The sequence below is a fragment of the Rutilus rutilus genome (assembly GCF_951802725.1).
Source record: "Rutilus rutilus genome assembly, chromosome: 24".
Lineage (NCBI taxonomy): Eukaryota > Metazoa > Chordata > Actinopteri > Cypriniformes > Leuciscidae > Rutilus > Rutilus rutilus.
In genome coordinates this window covers 3,058,679-3,071,840 of record NC_140228.1, presented here as the reverse complement: position 1 = coordinate 3,071,840, position 13,162 = coordinate 3,058,679, and the positions used below count along the sequence as shown (strand labels likewise).

General features: G+C 41.4%; 1 long non-coding RNA gene across 3 annotated transcripts; it reads right to left on the bottom strand.

Annotated features, from left to right (window-relative positions):
* Positions 1 to 375: 375 nt before the first annotated feature.
* Positions 376 to 3,126, bottom strand: LOC311284382. 3 transcript variants are annotated; one of them, XR_014626200.1, is made up of 5 exons: positions 3,057 to 3,126; positions 2,433 to 2,534; positions 1,599 to 1,722; positions 1,329 to 1,494; positions 376 to 635 (listed from the first exon to the last, which is right to left on the bottom strand). It is a non-coding gene; the product is annotated as an uncharacterized lncRNA (long non-coding RNA). The 3 variants fall into 3 exon arrangements; XR_014626201.1 differs by having other exon boundaries at positions 1,329 to 1,444; XR_014626202.1 differs by having other exon boundaries at positions 1,329 to 1,441.
* Between the last annotated feature and the right edge of the window lie 10,036 nt (positions 3,127 to 13,162).

Genomic DNA, 13,162 nt, shown 5'->3' with positions numbered 1-13,162 from the left:
ATGTGTAACTTTTGTTGCATTGTTGTCCCAAATATCATTAACCAGATCTACATTTTTTATGTCCCAAGTAAAAGAATCATGGTCATTAATTATATGTAGTAATTTATAAGTTATTAATTATATGTATGCCTAGTTATTTTTTAATTAATTAAACTAAAGAAATAAGAAATTAAAATTTCTATTTACTGTACCAAACACCACTTTCAAAACACAATAGTCGTCACCATACTTTATTAAACAACACTTTATTGGAGGACACAGAATAAAGTTGATAAAGTAGCATAAAGACAAATGAGATTCAAGATAAATAAAAATGTGTCTTCAAAAATACATTAACATCATAATAGTCCACTCACAGCTGCTGAAGCCATAAAATTAGTGCCAGAGAATCATATTCAGTCACCTACAGAAAACAGATTTGATATTGTGTTGGAAAATAATGATTCATTATCACAGCTAAACTGGTTTCTTGCTCTTCCCTGAACATGTCTCTATCGTGTTTGTGTTCTTCTTCCTCGTCTAAAAAGTTTGTTCAGTTGAAGAACAGAAGATGTGATCACTGATGTGGTGTAGCTTTTTCTCAACCAGAAGAAGAAGTCTCAACATCCCATTGTCAGGCGTTCTCCAGTCCTGGTCTGAAAGTAAAACAGAAAACAGAAACCATTCAAATAAAGTTGTTTAATGGACAGTCGGGTCAGCTTATGTTCTGCATTATTTAAAGCAGTGATGGTTTACTCTGGCCCTCAGCGTCCACTGTCCTGCAGGTTTAGCTCCGAACTCAAACCCTCCTGCCTATTGTCTAGAAGTAAACCTGAAGACTTTGGTTAAAATTTTCAGATGTGCTCGATTAGGGTTGGAGGTTAACTCTTAATTAACCTCAAAAAGTAGAATGCAAAGGGCCAGAGTTGCCTGTTCCTTACATAAATTTACAAAGCAGCAGTCAGTACATTATATAATATACACATTGAAGTATTATATATTATATATATATATATATATATATATATATATATATATATATATATATAAATATAAATATAAATCTATATATATATATATATTGGAGCACATAATATAAGCTAAGAACTGAACAAAAACTGTTTTACCCATATCAACAGCAACCTATTTTAAAAGATCTTTAAGAAAGGCATGGTCTCTTTTGAGCCTTTGCCAGTGATGCTTGATTTCTTTCCAGACAACATACTCTTCTGTCACTTGTTTCAAGAGCTTCACATGATCAAAAACCAAGTGAAAACCTGTACAATGTAAAATTGTCAACATCAAATTATGTACTACATTTTACAGCATTGTTTCAATTCAAGACATACCAATGGACTCGCTCACTTTTCTGTCTTCTTTGGGCACCAGATGTTCCTTCCTCACCCGAAACAAAGGACTTATTCGATTAGCTTGCGTTGATATAAGGACTGGTCTTCCTTCTCTGCTGTAAAACAAGAAAGTCTCGACTTACTCTATGTGCAATTACTATTGTTCCTGAAACATAAATTAAGACAGTATTAAATAAGTTAATTTACCATATGATTCAGGAGAGAACATTTGATGAGTAAATACTGATTGCAATATTCTAGAAAATTCACCTGGGAAGGGCTGATCACGGCAAGATTCGCTGCGACTCACTAGTAGCTCTTGTAATGGTTGGCTCCTAAAAGAGCTGTTGAGTTTGATATTGTAGAGCTTTAAAAAAAAAAGGACTAAGTAATCCTGCAAAACAGAAAGGAAGGTAATTTTAATACATTACTTGCAAATAGTCAGTTTATAACTGTAGGATATGTTTTCTGTAAAGAGTGTTGCATAATTAAATGTTAAAAGCATTTTTATGTTATAAGTTCACTGATATGTGGGCATTTCTATGAATAAAAGTATGTCTTTAATAGCAAGCAATAATCATATGAAAATGATTTACATGCAAACGGGACAGTTATCAGCAGTGTAACTGATCTGATTATGACAAAATAATCGAGTATATGATGTCATGTGACAAGTCAGATAAGCTTTTCCACTCTTGCAAACAGAGGTAGGTTATGAGGTGTGGAGAGACATCATGTATCACTGGAACATAAACAGACGGGGACCAATTTGCAATTAATATAAACTTTCTGACAGTGTGTGTGACATCCGACAACTTTCCAAGAAGTGGCGCAACCGATTTACAAATATCGCAATAAATATGTACAGGAATTGAGGCAGTAGCCAATGACAGCACTAGAAGTAAAAGCTGCAGGATTGTGTATGAGTATACAAATATGTACGAGTATCGTACGAATTTGACAACTTGTTAAATCTTGTGAATTATTAAGACTTTCAGACTATGTTTGTACTGATTGGGCTATGGGTTTTGTGAGAAAAGTTTTAAGAAACAACAAATGCTTGATAAAATGTTTGATTTAGGGTTCAAACCAACACATACATACCATTGTGAATATTTGCCTTTGCAGCTTTCCGTCTCCTCCATTTACTTCTCCTCAAACAATAATGGGCTGACTGAGTCCGAAAGGCCCTTTTGGTCTTTTCAGCTGAAAAAAGAGAAAAGAAAATATCATTATGTATAATATATAGGATTATATAAAGGAAAAAGTACTGATTTACCTTACAAATATTGGATGTTACATTATAAAGCGTTAAAAGCATGGCAAGTGTTGTGGTTAATATGCATTTACAACAAATATCACTTTAAAACTATCAATACAGAGGTAAAAGCATGTTAAGTTTTGTGGTTACTGTCCTTTTACCACACCCTATCACAGTAAAACTAGGGTTACTGTGGTAAAAGCATGGTAAGTGTTGTTTTTACTGTGCTTCTACTACAAATACAACTTTGGAACTAATTGTACTATTTTTAATCTGATATATCTAAGCCTATAGCACGTCACGTGACAGGCAGTGTATAATCATTTTGAATTAGAAAGCAATGAAACGCAAAGTCTCCGTGGAAATGGCAGATATATTTGGCAGATTAATATGGACAAACAGAAAAGACATTATATCACACATTATTAGGACAGCGTATTTAGGTATTTATTTACTAGGCTACTTACCAACAGCTGACACACGTGAACTGATGCCAAATATCGCGATGTGTTCATCGGAACGAGACTTCTTCAGCGCGATTTCCTACTAATAAAATATCATTTTAAAAATATCAATAAACAGCAAAACTATCCAGCTTCCCTGGCAATAAGACCAAAATAATAACATTAAAAAAATACATAAACCACGATAAGATCTCTTGAATAAATGTTGATTAAACAGCTTCTCTGCTGCAGCCGACACAGGCAGAAATAATCGAGCTGTGATCACGAAAGACGAAAAATTACGAAATAAACGTGTCCGTGGCACGAATCAATAGATTAAATTACGTGACCATACCACGAACGTTGGAGTTATCCGTGGTCTCACCACAGACTCAATCTGTGCTCCTATCACAGATTTTAGATCTGACTATAGCCAAGCGAGCAATTGTAAAACGCCATCAAACTGGATTTTATGATGACAGGACAAGACAAAATTGCAACACAGTCGACATAAAGCTTTCAAGTGTCTAAACAAGTGAGCAACATCACACCATCCAGTGAGTGAGGTCAGGTTGTTGAGGTCCGTGGTGCCATCACGGGACTTCAGTTAGGCTAACAGAATCAGACTGAATTTTTATGATGGCTGGACAATGCAATAGCTACAATAACAGAGAGGTTAAAGTCTTTATGGTATTTGGTGTTGGAAAATAAATAAATACTTAAAATGTTGTGTTTCCAAATGAGAAAGCACGTCCATTGAGTGAGATCTGTTCTCTGTCATTGAAACGAATATCCGTGTGTGGACCACGGAAGATGAGTGTCATTGACTTGCGCGTTGGAGTTATCCGTGGTCTCACCACAGACTCAATCCGTGCTCCTACCACAGATTTTAGATCTGACTATAGCCAAGCGAGCAATAGGTGTAAAACGCCATCAAACTGGATTTGATGATGACAGGACGAGACAAAATGTCAAGTTAATTACATGCCATTGCAACACAGTCGACCTAAAGCTTATAAGTTCCTAAACAAGCCAGCAACATTACAACGTCCATGAGTGAGGTCAGGTTGTTGAGGTCCGTGGTGCCATCACGGGACTTTGGTTAGGCTAACTGAAACAAACCGAAGTTTTATGATGACAGGACAATGCAATAGCTTCAATAACAATCAGGTTAACGTCATTATGGCATTTGATGTAGGAAAAGTTCACAAATACTTCAAATGTTGCGTTTCCAAATGAGAAAGCACGTCGATTGAGTGAGATCTGTACTCCGTCATTGAAACGGGTATCCGTGTGTGGACCACGGAAGGTCAGTGTCATTGACTTGCGTTGGAGTAATATCCGTGGCCGAATCACGGAATTTGGGGCGATTCTGTGATGGCTGCACGGATTTTGAGTTAAGGACCCGTGGACATTTCACGGAATCCTGTGAGACCAGGTTGGAAGCTAAGAGTAAATCATTTGTAATTTTGACAAGCGCAGATTCAGTGCTATGATGCAGCCTGAATCCAGATTGAAACTTTTCATAGATGTCATTTTCTTGTAAGAAAGAGCCCAGTTGGGCGGACACAACTTTTTCTAGTATTTTAGACATAAAAGGATGATTTGAAATGGGTCTATAATTTGCTAGGTTATTTGGGTCTAATTGTGGTTTCTTAATGAGTAGTTTTATAACTGCCAGTTATAAACTAAATGTTCTTGGAACATGACCTAAAGATAAAGATGAGTTAATAATATTGAGAAGAGGCTCTTCCACTATCGGTAACACTTCTTTCAGTAGTTTAGTGGGTATAGGATCTAATAAACATGTTGTTGTTTTAGATGAAGTGATAAGTTTATTTAACTCTATTTGTTCTATAGTTGTAAAGCACTGTAATTGTTCTTGCGGGGGGTGATAATCGAGGCTAAATCACAAGGCGCGACGAGGATCGAACGCCCACAATTGTGGTTCTGATGTTTTCAATTTTCTCAGTGAAAAAGTTCATTAAATCATTACTACTAAACTGCAACGGAATATTTTGTTCAGGTGACATCTGTTTATTTGTTAGTCTAGCCACGGTGTTAAATAAAAACCTTGGATTATTTAGGTTATTTTCTATTAGTTTGCGGAGGTGCTCAGCCCTGGCCGCTTTTAGGGCCTTTTTATAACGTGACATACTGTCTTTCCACGCGATTCTAAATGATAGAATGATATCTATATCGGTTGGATCGGTTCCATGTGATATAATTAAATCGAGTGTATGATTAAAACGATGAGTTGGTCCGGTAACGTTTTGCTTAACCCCAAAGGAGTTTAATAAATCTGTAAACGCAGCCCCAACGCATCATTTTGATTATCTACGTGTATGTTAAAATCTCCAACAATTAATGCTTTATCGTAGTGTCATGAGTTCCAGTGGGTCAATGCTCATGGCTTTACTCCAAGTTGCTCTCATTACAGTCAGATCTGTGGGTTGCCTATAGCATTTGCTGTTTTATGGTGTCGTTCACACATTTAGTTAGTACAGATCTCTTGTGACCTGCAAAAGGCTGTGGTACTTCTGTCTGATGTTTAGCAGTTCACACCCTCCTTGTAAATTTACTTTCCTTCATGATCAGATTAAATTTTAGTTGATGCACCCCAGTCAAGGATGATATGGTTTGCTATTACCTGTGCCACACTTCTAGACACTCCTAGCCGTGTTTTTTTTTTTTTTTAAAGCAAAAACCAAAAGCACATCCCTCCCCTTTTGGCACTGGGTAGTAGGCCAATTAAATTGAATTGTAAGGATTAATCTCACACTTCTCCAATTAATGCCCTGCTTGGCGATTATAACATAATGTATATTATAATATGAGTTATAATACAATTATATTTAAGAATATAAATTAAATTATATTGTTTCTGGTCTCTGAAGAGTCTCTGGAACAACTTATTTGTCAAAGAATTTGTTTTGCAAAAGAAGATTTATTTTAGATTTGGCCCTGTAGTCGCAGCAGTGCTGGCCAGTGCATTGTATGTACAAGAACAGTCAGGCTGAAAGCAAATGAGGGACTCTGTTGTTGTTAACACCCAATGAACCGCAGGCACATGCTAAATGCAAATCTCTGCTCGATCTCACGTCAATATATTTGAATATGAAAAGGTTTTTGGCTCAGGGCTGATGAGATGCACATTCGCCGTTTCTCTTTTTTCCTTGTTAGATTTCAAATGCCTTTTCGTTTCATTTAGTCTTTTTAAAGACTATATGAAGGCAAAGTGGCCATTTTAACGTTTGATTATATTTTACCCGTATATTTAGTTTAGGAAACTATATCGCTCAAAGGTCCTCACGTTTTCTGTTTAACGTTGGTCTCCCAATCACAATCCCGTCAGTTTCGGTCACTAAACAGAGGTAATTGGCTATATATCTGAGATTTGCCGTATATTCACACGTACACAATCAAAGTTACTTTGGTATAGTCCCCATGGAATTGCATCTACCTTTAATTTAATCGTTTTACTTGAGGTTTTGGCCACCATTACAGACGTTAGTCGACCAACTTTACTTCTCTTATAATAGCTTTGGATTGGCCAAGCCCATGGTGTCCCACGTACACTTATCTGAAGTAACACTAAATTAAAACAGAGGTAAAACAGACACACCCAGGTTTAGGTTGGTCAAGCAGCATTTTGCTCTTCTAAACAGAAATAAACCCGTCTTTGCAAACCAAGTACACTTGAATCCGTGCCGAATATTAGTCGTCACTAATCTGACGCAAAAATTGCGGTAACATACGAATCCGTTTCTACTTGGGAAAATAATTGCAGAGTAATTCAGAATAAATTCAAACGTAACAATTTATAAATTTTGTTCAAAGTTCAGAGTTGCTGAACCCTGTTGTGCGGCTAAACAGCTCCCATGGAATAGGGAGAAAGAGTGTGCGTTCTCTGAGTGGGTTTACCCATGTGCTCTGTTATGAACCACTCTCAGAGAAATTACATTTTCCCAACTTTGCTTTTCATAAACAAATGCATAAACCTGCCTTTTTATTTATCCAATCACATGTTTTCTGATCGTTTACAAACTTAGAATTTTCTTTCCGTTGTTTGTTCATTCTCATCACATGTTGCTAGTTTGTTTCAACAAAGGCAATACAACGGCTGATTTTGTCTCAACACTTCTAAAAAGGCAAAAAGAATTGACTTACCACAACGGCGGAAGAAAGAGAAGATGTTCAAACCTTTTGATTTTAAAATCCCGATACTTTGCTGGAAAGGACGTTGCTCGCCTGTGTTGCGAGATCACAGAGCCGAGGTCACCACTGTCACATGCCTGTCCTGTCTCGTGTAGCACATGTGGTGTTTGTGTTCCTGTCACTGTTTTGACCCCACCCTCCTTGTTATCTCATTATTGGTTTCATTTGTCCCACCTGTTCCTTCATTATCCTGCCTGATTGGTTCCCTTTTATAAGCTCCTTTGTGTTTGCAGTCTTTGTCGGATCGTTGTCTGGTTTACGTCTCCCGCTTCATGTGTAACTCTGGTATGTGTTGTTTCTAAAGTTATTGTTTTGTTGAGTTCTTGTTTTCCCCATTGTGGGTTTTGGTTTTGATTTTTGTTTCAGTTTATTAATAAATTCTTTTTCTGCAATTGAGTCCTTTCCCTTAGTTTTCTTTAGTTTTCATGACAGAACGATCCGACCATGTCTAGGATTCAGCAGAAAGAGTCACGTCACCCACCAGGCCCTCCTGTCTCGTGCCCCCACTACCAACGCATTGTACGTTTCCAGTCATTAAGTGCCCTCCGCCAACAAGGAACTGACCTGAGGAAGTTCGCTAGGGAATTCCTTAGAGCGGCGGAGGGTTTAAGACTTAATGATGGGCCTCTTAAGGACCTTTTTTTTTACGCTCTTAATGAGCCCATGGACTGGGTTCTCAGGAGGGCGTATGATGGGTGTACCTTCGAGGCTATGGTGGAGGGTCTCGCTCGCTTTCAGGAGCGGGAGGCCAGGAAGGTGGTCCCAGTTCCGGTGGTCCTGAGTCTGGTGGTCCCGAGTCCGGTGATGCCGAATCCGGTGGCTCCTAACACGGAGACCATCCCGGAGGTGCCTGCCGCCGAGCCTGTTCACGTCACGCCTGCCAAGCCTGTGTCTTCGGACAAGATGGCCGCCGCCGAGAGTGTTCACATCACGTCTGCCGAGCCTGTGTCTTCGGACAAGATGGCCGCCGCCGAGCCTTTTCACGTCATGCCTGCCGAGCCTGTGTCCCCTGACAAGATGGCCGCCGTCGAGCATGTGTCTGTTCCTGAGCCTGAGCCAGAGCCAGTGTCTGTTCCTGAGCCGGTGTCTGTTCCTGAGCCGGAGCCGGTGTCTGTTCCTGAGCCGGAGCCGGTGTCTGTTCCTGAGCCGGAGCCGGTGTCTGTTCCTGAGCCGGAGCCGGTGTCTGTTCCTGAGCCGGAGCCGGTGTCTGTTCCTGAGCCGGAGCCGGTGTCTGTTCCTGAGCCGGAGCCGGTGTCTGTTCCTGAGCCGGAGCCGGTGTCTGTTCCTGAGCCGGAGCCGGTGTCTGTTCCTGAGCCGGAGCCGGTGTCTGTTCCTGAGCCCGAGCCGGTGTCTGTTCCGGAGCCCGAGCCGGTGGTGCCAGTTCCAGTTCCTGAGCCGGTGGTGTTTGTTCCTGGGCCGGTGGTGCCAGTTCCAGTGCCCGAGCCGGTGGTGTCTGTTCCAGTTCCAGTGCCCGAGCCGGTGGTGCCAGTTCCAGTTCCAGTGCCCGAGCCGGTGGTGCCAGTTCCAGTTCCTGAGCCGGTGGTGTTTGTTCCTGGTCCGGTGGTGCCAGCTCCAGTGCCCGAGCCGGTGGTGCCAGTTCCAGTGCCCGAGCCGGTGGTGCCAGTTCCGGTGGTGCCAGTTCCAGTGCCCGAGCCGGTGGTGCCAGTTCCAGTGCCCGAGCCGGTGGTGCCAGTTCCAGTGCCCGAGCCGGTGGTGCCAGTTCCAGTGCCCGAGCCGGTGGTGTCTGTTCCAGTTCCAGTGCCCGAGCCGGTGGTGCCAGTTCCAGTTCCAGTGCCCGAGCCGGTGGTTCCAGTTCCTGAGCCGGTGGTGTTTGTTCCTGGTCCGGTGGTGCCAGTTCCAGTGCCCGAGCCGGTGGTGCCAGTTCCAGTGCCCGAGCCGGTGGTGCCAGTTCCGGTGGTGCCAGTTCCAGTGCCCGAGCCGGTGGTGCCAGTTCCAGTGCCCGAGCCGGTGGTGCCAGTTCCAGTGCCCGAGCCGGTGGTGCCAGTTCCAGTGCCCGAGCCGGTGGTGTCTGTTCCAGTTCCCGAGCCGGTGGTGTCTGTTCCAGTTCCAGTGCCTGAGCCGTTGGTGCCAGTTCCAGTGCCAGTTCTGGTGGTGCCAGTTCCAGTGCTTGAGCCGGTGGTGCCAGTTCCACCGCCCGAGGGGTCGTCTCCGCCGTGGCCGCCCGAGGGGTCGTCTCCGCCGTGGCCGCCCGAGGGAAGGTCTCCGCCGTGGCCGCCCGAGGGAAGGTCTCCGCCGTGGCCGCCCGAGGGAAGGTCTCCGCCGTGGCCGCCCGAGGGAAGGTCTCCGCCCTGGCCGCCCGAGGGAAGGTCTCCGCCCTGGCCGCCCGAGGGAAGGTCTCCGCCCTGGCCGCCCGAGGGAAGGTCTCCGCCCTGGCCGCCCGAGGGAAGGTCTCCGCCCTGGCCGCCCGAGGGAAGGTCTCCGCCCTGGCCGCCCGAGGGAAGGTCTGCTCCGCCCTGGCCGCCCGATGGACTCTCAGCTCCGCTCTGGCCTCCTGAACTGTCCATTTTATTTTATTTTTTTCCTGCCCCACCCTGGTCTGTCCTTCCTGTTCCCCCTGTTTCACCCTGGTCTGTCCCTCCCGTCCCGCCCTGGTCTGTCCCTCCCGTCCCGCCCTGGTCTGTCCCTCCCGTCCCTAGTGGAGCGTCTGGTAGCCGCTCCTTAAGGAGGGGGTAATGTCACATGCCTGTCCTGTCTCGTGTAGCACATGTGGTGTTTGTGTTCCTGTCACTGTTTTGACCCCACCCTCCTTGTTATCTCATTATTGGTTTCATTTGTCCCACCTGTTCCTTCATTATCCTGCCTGATTGGTTCCCTTTTATAAGCTCCTTTGTGTTTGCAGTCTTTGTCGGATCGTTGTCTGGTTTACGTCTCCCGCTTCATGTGTAACTCTGGTATGTGTTGTTTCTAAAGTTATTGTTTTGTTGAGTTCTTGTTTTCCCCATTGTGGGTTTTGGTTTTGATTTTTGTTTCAGTTTATTAATAAATTCTTTTTCTGCAATTGAGTCCTTTCCCTTAGTTTTCTTTAGTTTTCATGACAACCACCTGTAAACTCGCACTCGATCGGCCCAAAGTCCGGCATCCGACCAGCGTGGAAGGTCTTTACGTGTTACTGTCTTTTCTCGTGGCAAAGTATTTTTGATTAAATGCAATACATTTTCTCATATGTATTTTCTGACTCTTCTGATTTCATCTGACTCCATAAATGAAAAGGTTTTAATGATATCTGTGCATCATTAAAATTGAGCGAATGTTTGACTATTCCTTTAAACTCTTTAATGAAAATAATGTCAAAGTCAGTTAGAATAATCAAATGTAACAATTTATTATGTCAGGTAAATGTATCATGCCAATTACATAATCAATTCAAAGATAATCGATACAAAACATCAAATGCTCTGGAATAAAGAGAAGAGATGTGAACCCGACATTAAAATACATAATGCTAAGAGTTTTGGTCACTCTTAGCATCATGGGCCAACTTGAGTTACAAAAAGGCCCTGAACCCTTTGCTGCATTCCATTATATAGACAGAAACTTCTTTCACATGGAAACATCTGCTAACAGTGGGATTTTACATTTAGAGGTTACACCTTTTGGGGGTATGAGACCATTTGTCTAGAGACCACCTTCCTTTGTGTGCTAGTTATCTCTAAACTCTTAAAAACCTTATTACGTTTTGTTTTACTTGTTTGGAAATGAGACATTTGTACCAGTCGCACTGAGACATTTCAAATGATACCAAACATGTATAATACTTGATGATAATCATTCACATTAAACCATATGTATTTTGGGGTAATTTTCATGTGGTCTCAGCATGAGAGAGGGGGAGTGGGGAAGAGGGAAAGAGATATATTCTTAGGTGAGACTTTTGTCTCAAATGGTGAGTTCAAATGGTAATTTCCAGCAAGATCCTCTCTTCTCAAGGTGATGATACACAGGGCAACTTTTTGAGCAATGTTGCTGGGCAATGTTGCCGTCAACGGCAACCAGATGAGACACAGGGCCCACGACTGATAAAAATGATCCTGATAGAAATGTATTGCCTATTTTCAATGGGAAAGTGCCCAAGCAACAATCGCTCGGCAAGATTGCCCAGCAACATTGCTCAAAAAGTTGCCCTGCACTGTAAAAATAAAAGGTGCCTGGAGGAACCTTTTGGGGTTCTTCACTTTGCCACACCGGCGGAACCGTCTGTAGATCCTCTAGGCACCCTTTAAAAAGGGGCGGTTCTCTGAGGAACCACACAAGTTTCCTGAGGAACTCTTATATTAGGTACTGTGTGGAACCAGTTTGGGTGCCTCCAGGAACCAAATTTCATTTTTTTTTTATATATATATTTATTTTCATGTTGTTACTATGGTTACCTTTGACTTCTATTATAATAAACAAATTGAACCAAATACAAAATAAGAATTGTTTATTACATATTTGATATTCATTTTTATACATACACTTCCATGCACATGGGAAAAAAAGCTAACTATAGATTAATATCAATGAATACACAAAAAAATAGTATAATAAGCAACATGAATAATCAACCATGTATATACAATAGGCTATACAAGAAAAGACATCTCAACAAAATGCATGGAAACGCATATGTTCCACGAAATAAATCAATGTAAAAAAAATTACATTTTGACTAATTAAAAATGTCCATCTTTACTTAACTTTAAAACATTTGTGTTTCAGTCCGATGGTAAGTCTGACATCACTGTTTCCAAGTCCAAAAGCTCTAGCAGATGCCAAAAACAAACAAACAGTGCTAATATGCACTCATTGTGCTGTGATATTCCTGAAAATTATGATCCTAACCTTTATTTCTATACCGAAATCTTAGATGGTTAGTTATTCAGCTATTTTGAATCATAAAGTGTTGAAGTCTGGGATGCCGTGAGACTGGAGACTGTAATGTACTGTGTTTAGTATTTTTTTAATGAAACAAGATAGAGGAAGTAGAAGTAGAGGCTTCGACCTGGAAACAGAATTCCTTATGTCACAACAAGTAGAAAACATTTTCCATTATAACAGAGTTAAGGTGCAGTAAAATGATCTGTTGTTCTGTGAATGTTCACTGGTGAATTACAGTCATTTCAATAAGAATTTACATGGTCAGCAATTTCGTTTGTGGTCAAAAATGTCACTATGGGACCAAGTTGGTGTGAGGTACTTAAATAGTTAGAAAAGTGAAGAGGTGCCGCAGCTTTGATTTCCGTTTGTTTTTCCTCTTTTCTGGTGGATGGTATCATCACCTTTAGGGTCTGGTCGCTCCTCAACCAGACTGTCCGGCATTTTCTAATTTCTCAATTCTTACATGGGATACCCAGAGTAATCAAAGATCTAAATGACTTAATAATCAATATTTATGATTATTTTCTAATAAGAAACACAATCTAAATTTGATTATCATTTGAAATTGGAGTCAGATTAAGCACAAAGCTAAAGTAATATTGAAACTAAATTCTAATAAATTAAGTGAAGTTCACTGGAGCGCTGAAAAGACATAAACGCATTATCCCTTCGCCCAAAACGTTGGACTTCCATCGTTGGGCCAATGGGTGGTCTTTACAAGGCAAAGCTGGCTAGAATTTGGAGAACAGAATTCATCAAAACTTGAGAAAAATAGGGCTAAACACAATTCTATTTGTCAATTAAATATTGAGGGGTCTGTCTCAGAAAATCCTAAAGAAATTTCCCAATATTGTTATAAATTGTATTCAAATTTGGATAGTTCTATAGCTGATTTAGTTACTTTCTGTAAACACCTTGGTTATGTTAATTCTATTAGTCAGGATGAAAAGTTTTTTGTGATTCACCAATTACTGTTGCTGAGGTTAAGGAAGCAATTTCTCAACTATAAAGTAACAAGTCGCCTGGTAACGACG